Below are 12,118 nucleotides of genomic sequence, written 5' to 3'. Positions count from 1 at the left end.
GGCTCCAGGCTCTGAGCTAGCTGTCAGCACAGAGCCTAACACAGGGCTCGAACCCAAAAACTGTGAGATCATGTGAGCTGAAGTATTTAACTGACTGAGCCACCCAGGCACCCCAGATGATTTCTTGGATTTGACACCAAAAACAAAGGCAACCAAAGCATGAATTAAAAGTAAGAATACATAAAAATAAAAAGCTTCTGCACACCAAAAGCAACCATCAACAAAATGAAAATGCAACCTATTGAGTGGGAGAAAATTTTTTGCAAATGATATATCTGAAAAGGGTTAATATCCAAAATATATAAAGAACTCATATAACCAAATAGCAAAAACACAAATAGTCTAATTTAACAAATCTGTGGGAGATATAAAGAGATGTTTTTCTATAGAAGCCATACAGATAGCCAATAAGTATATGAAAAGGTGCTCAACATCACTGATCATCAGGGAAATGCAAATTAAAAACACTATTACTAAAAGTTTATGGGATTGTTATAAAAAAGAGAAGAAATAAAAAGAGAGTTGTCAAAGATGTAAAGGAAAGGGAACTCTTTCTTATGTACTGGTGATGGGAATATAAATTGGTGCAGTTACTATTGAAAATCATATGAAAAGTTCTCAAAAAAGTTTAAAATAGAGTTACCATATGATCTAGCTGTTCCACTTCTGGCTATTTATCCACAATACCTCAAAAACACTTACTTAAAAAGATATATGTTCCTCTATGTTCAATTGCAGGATTATTAGCAATAGCTAAGATAGCAAAATAACCTATGTGTCCACTGATGAATGAATGGGTAAAGAATATGTACTATAAATAGATACAGATGTAGATACATAAGTGGAATACTCATTAGCCATAGAAAAAGGATGAATTATTACCATTTGTAACAACATGAATGGACTTTGAGGGAATTATGCTAAGTAAAATAAGTCAGAGAGAAACATATACATTATGATCTTACTTATACATGAATCTAAAATAAATAAATAAATAAACAAACAAACAGCACTTAAGTATGGAAAATAGATTGGTGATTTCCAGAGGTAAGGGGAATTAGATGTATGTACAATGGGTAAAGGGGGTAAAAAAAAAAACCAAACTTCCATTTATAAAATTAATAAATCACAGGGATATCATCTACAGCATGGTGACTATTTAATAATACTGTATCTCATATTTGAAAATTGCTGAGAGTAAATCTTAAAAGTTTTCATCACAAGAGAAATATTTTAGCAACATACGGTGATAGATACTAACTAGATTTATTATGGTGATCCTTTTGCAATACATACAAATATGAAATCATTCATTACACTGATTCCCTGAAACTATTATAATGTTATATATCAATTATACCTCAGTGAGTTTTAAAAAAGATAAAAGACTTTCAGTAAAAAAAAAAAAAAAAAGGAATACTTGGGAATTATCACAGATTGGGGAAGAGGAAGAAGACAAAATGATTAAATAGCAGAGTAGTATTCTGGAATGGACCTTGAAGCATAAAAAAGAAACATTAGTGTAAAAGGTGACATTCAAATAAAGTGTATACTTTCCTAATCGTATTGTACCAGTGTTAATATAACTTAATATTGACAAATGTTCCATGGTTTTGTAAGATGGCAATATTAAGAGAAACTAGGAGAATGGTATACAGGAACTTTCTATACTATCTTTCCAACACTTAAAATTACTTCAGAATGAAGAAAAGTTTAATAATCATCTTCCATAGTTGAGATTTCTATAATCAAAGATTAAAGTTATTAGAAAAAAGAATAGGAAAAATTGGACTATGACACATTCAGTAATTCCTAATTACCTTTCCACACTACACACAGAATAGGCAAGAGAAGTTCAGAATATTCCTATTAATTGGAGCGTTCAAAATTGTGTTGCAAAAGCAGTACTGATGTATCTGATGAATCTGATTGTGAAATGTTTCTGGTTCCAAATTGCAAAGGAAAAAGAGAAAAAAAAGAAAAAAATATGAAGGGGTCAAAAAATTAAATAATTATTTTTTCCCAGTAGAAATCTTCATTTTGCTTTCTTGGGCAAGATGACTATTTTAAATAGTATTTTACTGAGCAATGTGAGACTCCTATCATCAGACAGTGATACACTGACTCCTCATTAAGTATCCAGACATTGTTGTTCATAGAGATGATCTTAATTAAAAGGACGCATGTGGATAATAATGCAGTTAAAACCTAATCAGAGATTTCAGATTAATAAAATATAGATATATTTATATATTATAATAAATATTATATAATAAATATAATAAAAATATATATTTATAATAAATACCATATTTTATATTTGAAAATACATAGGTAAATGAATTTCAGATCAATCATTTGACAACTATAACATATCTAACACTCAGACACTTATTGGTATTCTTTTTGTTTATGGAAAATTTGATCAATCTCATGAAAATGGAAAAGAGAAGAATGGAAAATGTTGATAATTTTTCCCCCTAAAGATGTGTCATCACAATTTTTTTAATCTCTGGATTAGTTTTAAAAGATGCTCAAGAAAATGTGAATAACTGACATTTATTTTTTAATAATCTTTGTTTTTATTATGTCATTAATGCATGTCCACTGAAGATCTTTAGATAATAAAAAAATGTTAAAGATGGAATAAATATAGAAAATCTTTTTGCTTAAACAAAACTATCAGCAATTCTTATTGTTTATTATTTCTCAGTAATTTATTCTTTGAACCATATAGTGTTGGTGTTCATGAATATGTATATTAAAGGCTATATTTCCATTCACTGTTTAAAAATGAGACCAAAGGGGTACCAGGGTGGCTCAGTTGGTTAGGTGTCCGATCGGTTCAGGTCATGATCTCACAGCTCATGAATTTGGGCCCCATGTCAGGCTCAGTGTTGATAGCTCAGAGCCTTGAGGCCTGCTTTGGATTCTATGTGTGTCTCTCTCTCTGCCCCTCACTCACTCACACTCTGTCTCTCTCTCTGACAAATAAACAAACATTAAAAATTTTTTAAAAATTAAAAAATAAAAAATTTAAAAAGACCATATTTCTGGAATTTCCTTGTTCATAGAACGTTTTTAAAATAGTTCTTTTAGGGCCGCCTGGGTGGCTTAGTAGGTTAAGCATCCGACTTTCGCTTAGGTCATGATCTCTCGGTTCGTGGGTTCGAGCCCCGCGTCGGGCTCTGTGCTGACTGCCAGCTCAGAGCCTGGAGCCTGTTTCAGAGTCTGTGACTCCCTCTCGCTGACCCTCCCCTGCTCACGCTGTCTCTCTCTCTCTCTCTCTCCTAGAAATAAATAAAACATTAAAAAAATAGTTCTTTTCTATATATACATATAGAGAGATCAAAGAAATATATATGTATATGCACATATATGTATATGTATATGTGTGTATATATATAGAGTATACATATGTATATGTACATATACATATGTATATATATAGAGAGAGAGAGACAGACAGACAGACAGACAGACAAGAACAAGAGCCAAGAGGCATAGAGAGATTTTACCTGGCTGGCAATCTTCGTAAGTTTTTAAATGTTTGTTGTGTAGAAGTATTACTGTATTATGTCCACATATGAATTTATTTGTTTTATTCTGCTTGCTATTCGTTGACCTTCCTGGATAGATTGTAGAAACTTTGTAATTATTACATCTTTGAATATATTTTCATTCATTGCTGTTTCTTCCCTCGAGCTTCCCATTAGATAATTTTAAATCCTTATTCTTTTCTCATTGTCTTTCATGTTTTCCAATTCCCAGGGAATACCAATGCTGCTGATCCAAATATTACTTTGAATAATGAAATCAGTCTTATCTCCTATCTTTTACTTTTATAATTCTTTATGGAATTTTTTAAGGGAAGTGATATACTAATTATGTTTTCATGAAACCTGTACTACCTCCTATAAATCTGTTCATGGTATCATCATATAAGTTAGTCTTTCACTCATTTGGTCCATATAATCAAATAGTTATACCTATAATTCCTTCCAAATTGAAAATATTTTCCTATTTTATTAATTCATATGGATGCTACGTTATTCAGTTTCTTATCTTCTCAGGGCTCCTTCATTAAATAGCTTCTTAAATTATCCCTATAATTTTAATCTAACCCCAACTAATTCAGACTTGTCGATAGCATTATCTCCCAGAATTACAAATATGATTTCACCAAGGCTTAACACCATTCCATTTCTTCCCATTATTGATAAGATCAACAACAACAACAACAAATATGAAATAGGATATCTTGCTTTCTTTTTTTTCCATTTGCTTAAGCTGCCAAAATCATCTCTATAATAACTTCTCTCCAAAAAAATAATCAAATGAACAAAATGTCACTTCCCTTGAAGTTCTCCCCTTGCCAAATACAAATAGCTTCAGGCAATTCTAACAGGATAAAGTGATTGAGAATCATTGCAGAAATAGAGTGTGGAGAAAGCACATCATTTAAGATTAAGAATTTACCTTTTTGGTTTTCATAAAGGAATGTGTTTGTAAAATAAGTTACAGAATATCCTCATTTCTGCCACTTACTTGGTTTATTACAGGTTTGCCACACTAAAAATCCAGTTAATTGTAAAATTATCTTAATGAATCATGGCTAAAAATTTATGTACTGGATGATTTTAACATCATATCTATAATGCAATTAATAAATTGATACTTTAGTGTCAAAAAATCTAGCTGACTCTAATCTCAGAGCTGAGATCAACTCTGCCCGTCATCATTAAACCAATTCAACTTGGAAAATTTCCCATCCTGAACTAATTTCTTTTTTTTTTTATTTTTTTTAAATGTTTTTATTTATTTCTAGGAGAGAGCGAGAGAGAGCATGAGCAGGGGAGGGTCAGAGAGAGAGGGAGTCACAGACTGAAACAGGCTCCAGGCTCTGAGCTGGCAGTCAGCACAGAGCCCGACACGGGGCTCGAACCCACGAACCGCGAGTACATGACCTAAGCGAAAGTCGGACGCTTAACCGACTAAGCCACCCAGGCACCCCACTAATTTCTTATTACTATGAAAGGAAGTTCTTATGTTGATCCAATTTAAGAGTGCATAGATTAAACTCATTATATGATAGCTCTTTTCCTAAAAACAACTTCACATTTGAACTATGTCTTATATGGTTGTAATTTTTACTTCTATTGGCTAGTTGTACTTTTGTACTAGAATGTTTATTCTTCTTTGTTTTCCTTTGATATCTTGAATTTTTCAAAAGAATAACCTGGGGTAATCCCTGTTTAAATGCCCACTGTAATTAGCACATTGAAATATAATTTGAAAAGAGCTAAGAGCCATTGAAATATTATACATGGATAGAATATAATGCATAAAAATTAAGGAAATGAGGGCACCTGGTTGGCTCAGTCAATAGAGCATGTGGCTCTTGATAGGAGTTATGAGTTTAAGCTCCATCTTCGGTGTAGAGTTTACTTAAAAAAAATAAAGGAAACAACAAACACATAGAAAATAATGTATTGTTCATGGAAGACAAATAAGAAGATAGAATTATTGGATATGTCCCAGGCAATAGGGACGTACAAGTGGATAAAGAATAAAAAATAGTGCTTGTCTTGCTATTTTAGAGGTGATTTTATATTGGGCACATAGGTGAAGAAAGTGTTTTTTACATTTTCTTCTTAAAATATGATTCTACAATCCATAAAAGGTATAGTTATTCTTAATAATCTTGTTTTTAAAGTATTGTTAGAGCATTATTTTATAGGCGGTCCCTCTCACTCAATCCCTAGTGGGTAACTTTTCCCCTTCACTACTGTTAATTTTTTTTTTAATGTTTATTTTTGAGAGTGAGACAGAGACAGAGGGCAAGCAGGGGAGGGCCAGAGAGAAGAGGGAGATCCGGAATCCAAAGCAGGCTCCAGGCTTTGAGCCGTCAGCACAGAGCCCGATGTGGGACTCAGGGACTGTGAGATCATGATTTGAGCCGAAGTCAGATGCTTAACTGATGAGCCACCCAGGTCCCCCAACTATGGTCATTCTTTAGATTAATCCATCTTAATTTCTCAGCTAGAATGTTGCTATAAGCCTGTTCACTGTTCTTGCCAAACTGCATCCATTATTCTCACTGTTGTCAACATTACATTTCTCAAACAGAAATCTAAATTGTACTGTGTCTGTATCCACCAACCTATAATATAATTTCTGTTATGTAGAAGATCATATCTAAACTCCTTGACCTGTCATTTAAGGCTCCTTAATATTTGGCCTAACGTATAATTCAATCTTATTATCCTGCCACTTCCTACTCTGTCGTAGTGGTAGTGAACTTCTTGCTGTTCTTTGATGATGTTATCCATGCCTCTTCTTTGGTGTACTTATTGTCTCTACTTATATCTCCCTCCTCCCTTTATCCGTCATCATTTACAATTTAGTTTAAACGTCATTTACTCTCCAATGCATTTTATTACCACGAAAGACAGCAAAAGAGAACATTTTCACCTTCTATGTTTTCATGACATTTTTATGTCTCTCTGTCTGTGTCTCTCTGTCTTCTGTCTCTCTCCCTCTTTACATGTTGAACTAAAAATATAGGTTCTCATGCTATGTAAAACATTATTAACTTGTGTAAGATATAACTTGAGTTTAACAATATTATGTATGGAAGCTTCCTCATGTTTTATTTCTACCACAGCAAATGGGAAAATAGGCTTTATACTCTTTAGTTTCAAACAAATATAATTTGATTAAAATTAATTAATCTTGTTAAATCTCATTATTTGTATAATTTTCCAATTTATTTTTAGATTTAATTATATAATGTCATATAATATAGGATGTAGAAAATTTATAGCATTTACATCCTTCTGAAATTAATGTAAATTATGGAATCCTTAATTTTTCCCTTTTTATACATGAGTTTCTTGAGATTATATCTATTTCTTGATCATAACTGATCTAGGTGTTAGAGTATAGTAGCTCTTAAAGTGCTTGGCACATAGTAGAAAATCAGTAAATATGCACTGAATTTACTTGAATTAATCTCTCTGAAAGGACCAACAATTTGCATATTAATATAAACAGAACGGATAGTTGTCATCTCCTTCAAAAAGCATGGCTTAAGATTTTGCTGCCATTGAAAATATATTTATATTTATATGTAAGGAACCTTTGGCTTATCAGAGCATGTCATGATTTTATAATTGAAGTGAAAAGTCAATAGAAATTAGATTCATTTACAGAAAAGTGTACCTTTCAGAAAACGTTAAAGAAACCACTTTTTCGTTAAGTGATAAACAATTCACGGGTTAGTGCTTTCATCTGACTTACACATTCACACTTTCTTCTATCCTCACAGCAAAGTAATAACAGTAGGTTTGTAGCACAAGATATAGGAAAACATTCTATTCAATAATTTATTTCACAGCTACTCCAAACTCTTTAATAATTAAGTGTAATCTGGGGGTGTCTGGGTGGCTCCAGTCGGTTAAGCAGCCGACTTCAGCTCAGGTCATGATCTCACCATTAGTGAGCTCAAGCCTCCCATCGGGCCCTGTGTTGACAGCTCAGAGCCCAGAGCCTGCTTAGGATTCTGGGTCTCCCCCTCTTTCTGCCCCTCCCCTGCTCGCATTCTGTCTCTGTCTCTCTGTCTTTCAAAAATAAATAAACATAAAAAAATAATTAAGTGTAACCTTATATCATAATTTTTTCCCATCTTTTCTTTTTTTTTTTGGATGGGGAAAGGGAAATGAGACTGCTCTTTATTGGATACCTGCTTTAAGAGGGGCTCTATGCTTAGAGCTCAGTGAATTCTTACACGAATTTTCTGCTACAGACATTATAGTCCTTATTCCATAGAAGAGAAAATTGAGAATTGGAAAAATTAATTTTAGTTCAACAGTTGTGATACCCCATATTTGTTAATTTTGATGTTTCCCTTCCCCTCTCTTTCCTTTCAGCCACTCAAAACTTCTAAGTCAAACACAGACAAACACTCTGTTACCTATTTAAAAATGTGCATTTCCATGAGCTCGGTGGTTAGCTCTTTTTCTCTCTTCTCCATCTGGTAAAAACCTATTTATCTTTCAAAATTTATCTCAGATGTTACTTCTTTATAAAACCTTCCTTTGTTTAACCGGGCAAAAGTAATTTGTTCCCTCTGTTTTTTTTTTTTTTTTTAACCTTCCCATAAAAAAAAATACACGTACTTATAGTGAACCCTTTAAAATTTTTAATAGAATTTGTTTTGGCAGCTTATCTTCTCTACTAGATTGTAAGTTACTTGAGAACAATGCCTTTATACTAGTTTTCTTTGCTTTACTCCAATCTGTCAACAAAGATTCCAGAACTAAAGAATCAAAATGAGTGTAAATCAAAGAATCAAAATGATACCAATCAAAGACTCCAAGATTAAAGAATCAAAATGAGTATAAATAAAGCACCATATTCTAACTCTTAAATATCTTTTGATAAACTAGCAATATTTTGGTTATTTTTAATTTGAATGTTGATTTAACTCATTTGAAATAATTGAGAATGGAAATACTCCCTCCTTCATCACCCTCTCCTATACTGTGGCCATATTGTGTGGAATTATTCCCAGTAGGCTATATCATATAGTGTTGGCCAGGTTAAAGATGTGCTGCACTAAAAATGTCAACACCAGAGGCGCCTGGGTGGCTCAGTCGTTAAGCTCCGACTTTGGCTCAGGTCATGATCTCATGGTTCGTGGGTTCGAGCCCCGCATCGGGCTCTGTGCTGACAGCCAGCTCAGAGTCTGGAAACTGTTTCAGATTCTGTGTCTCCCTCTCTCTCTCTGACCCTCCCCTGCTCACGCTCTCTCCCTCAGAAATAAATAAGAGGAAAAAAAAATGTCAACACCAGGTCCAGTCTCTTACGGTTTTAATTTTACATATCCATCTATCTATGTATAAGAACAAGCTCATAAGGGGCTCTTGTACGGGGCAGATCCCATAAGGCATCACAGAAGCTAGGTACCAGTCTATTATCAGGTGTATTTTCTTTGCTATTTGAATGATCAACATAATACTCTACTTTGTCATCCTTTTAAATATCCATAATCATATTCTCATAAAAATATTTCTAAATGGATTCTGATTATCTTACTTGGTGAACAAAATCATATTTGATGATACATGTATTATTTTAAACTTCATTTTAGGGTAAACATAAATGATTGTGTGTTACTTTTTCAGCAGGTTTTCTGCCCATATTTTTCATTCTTTTTAGAAGGCTTTTTAAGCCTTGAGGGCTCAAGTGCTGACTTTAACTAATCTTTGAAACTTGTTTACTGGTGTTGATAATGGCATTGGGATTTATATGCTTTTTGGCCAGTGGATGGGATTCACAAATCACCTTTAGGTTCCTTCAGTAATAGGCAAACCTACATTGCATTTTCTCTCTTGACATCAACAATTGGCTGGTGCCAATATTGTATTGCCTCCTTTTAAATTAGACTCTGGATTTTGTGCTGCCACGTGGAACCACTTTAGGAAAAAAGAGGCTGAGTGAGATGTTGTGTGAGGCTGCCATTTGATGAAAAAGTTGGAGGATGGTTTGAATATGGATGAAAGAAATTGTTTGCTTTGGTGAGGTTTTTACCAAGTAAATATAGAACAACTTAAAAACAGGAAGAAAAACCTTGATAATGTTATTTTTATTTTATTTTTTTCTGCAAGCACTGAAAAGCAAGAGAAATATTGGCAACCTAAGCAATATTTTAATGTGGTTTTAAAAGCTGCATAATGACATATTACCTTTCTGTAATCTAAATTTCAAAGGGCTGTAATGATTCAAAATTGTAATCAGGTGTTCAGAGTCAGTTTCCCTGGGATTTTACCCCAATAAAAACAAATTCATTGGAACATGCTAGAAAAAAATGTTTAAAAAAGTTTTAAGGACTCTTTTTTCCCTGTATTCAAAGTAATGTTTTTACTACCACAGAGACACAAGAAAGAGGGCGGTGGTGGTTAATCTTCCTGGTTAGAAGAGAAATCTATGACTGAATGACTTATAGAATTAAAATTTTTTATGCACATACAGAAGTGAAAACAGATCATTCTCCATTCATTTAATTGAGCATTTTGTTTATAAGTATGATTTTAAGATAAATGATTTTGTAACAGATATGTAGTCTAATGAGCAAGTTAGAATTAAAAGCTTCATTTTACAGGGTACATTATCAAGTTAATACCGGCTTTGCTCACCTAAATGACTGTTTGGACCCAGAACCCAGCTTCACTATGTGTACAGACCAGCACTAGAGGAAGCCCAAAGTGATGAGAAGGTGATAGGTGAGTGTTCAAGTCTGATTTGGTGCCTAGAACACTACACAGCATGCAGGAAGAAGACAAAATGCCAGAGGAGGAAAGATAAAGCCTCAGAACCAGTTAAGCAGAACTCATCAGGGAAGTCCATCAAAGGAAATAGGGTTCTGACTGGCAGATTCGTGATATAAAAGGAGTTTTCCAGAAACTGGCTAGAGCAAGCTCAGACAACACCTTAATAATCAACAGCAGCAACAGCAGCAAAGGTGATGTAAATAATTATGACCGCCATTAAGAGAGACAGTCCTCTCTTAGAGGGAACTCCACGTGCTATCTACATTTAATCTGTAAACTGCACTTGTGAGATAGGCATGGTTTGTCCAACTACACAGCTTGTAATCAGTGAAGCTGGTGTTCCACTCTATTTCATTAGGTCTCTGAGAAGTCAGAGACAGAAAATATGCCAAGAGCATTTTTAACTGTATTAGATCACAAGCTGTGATTAAACTGTGGAAATGGTTTCTATATATCTCTATGTCTACCTGTAATATAATGGGAAATTTGTACTGTTAATTTTAACTCAACTAAATCAGTCACTTTCAAAATTATTTTTATCAGGACTAATAATATTTAAAAAAAATTTTTAATGTATATTTATTTTTGAGAGAAACAGAGACAGAGTGCGAGCCAGGGAGGGGGGGTGGGGGTGGGGGTGGGGGCAGGGAGAGCCGGAGACACAGAATCCAAAGCAGGCTCCAGGCTCTGAACTGTCACCTCAGAGCCCTACAATGGGCTCAAACTCACAAGTGGTGACATCATGACCTAAGCTGAAGTCAGACGCTTAACTAAATGAGCCACTCAGGTGCCCCAAATCATTTTAATTAATGAAATAAATATTTTGGTTCTCTAGTTTCTGAGCCACCACATTTTTGTCTCCATCCCCACAGCCTAAGGATCCTGTAAGCTTTTTTTTTCTGAAATCAGTAAAAAAAATACTCAACTACCATTTATAACTTAATTATCTATGGGTATAATATATACAGGTTTCACTAAGAGTGAGGCACAGGTCTATTTGCCTTGTCAGTGGATTCTCTGGCCTCTAGCATATATTTCCTGACTTTTCCTTTCTCTCTTTTTAACCCAAACAGGAGCTAGACAGGCAGCTATGCATAATTATAATAGATATCTTAAAAATATTTTACAGGATTTCAGATGCATTACCAGCACTATCTTTGACTTAAAAAAGAGCTATAGTATTTATCAATGAATTTATATTACCAAATACCCTGTTTCTTTTTCAAATTTCACACTGCACACATGAGTGCCTTTGCATTGGCATGTAGTTTGTTTTATTTGGAAGGATGGGTTTACAGGTAAATGGAAGAAGAATCAGATCCTGTATTTATTAACAAGGTAGAACTACTTTGCTCATCGCAGGGTTCATTTTCTTGCTAAACCCTGGTTTATTCAGAGACATTTGAAAACAGTTTAGATCTTCTCATGGTGACATAACTGAACTTAGTGGTAGAACTGATAATATCCAGTAAGTGGTATAAAGAATTGTTTGGCTCAATACATTTTTATGAAACCAAGTCCTTCCTTATATTTTAGTTCCTGCCATTCTTCTGTTCTACCAATTTGTCCCGTAAGCTTCCATCTATTTTGATTTGCTCATCTTCACTTTGACTGTCTTGTTATAGTTTAACTTAAAATGCTCCCACAATCTTTAAAAATATTATTAATGCTCCCACATTCTTCAAATCTCCAAATTAAAAAAAATGGTCACATGTGATTTCTCTCTATCTCTCTTTTCTATATTAAAGTTTTCTTACACTTTTTATTTATTTGTTTGTTTATTT

Source organism: Crocuta crocuta, unplaced genomic scaffold, assembly GCF_008692635.1.
Source record: "Crocuta crocuta isolate KB4526 unplaced genomic scaffold, BGI_CrCroc_1.0 scaffold479, whole genome shotgun sequence".
Taxonomy (NCBI): Eukaryota; Metazoa; Chordata; class Mammalia; order Carnivora; family Hyaenidae; genus Crocuta; species Crocuta crocuta.
Note: the sequence above shows the minus strand (reverse complement) of the source record.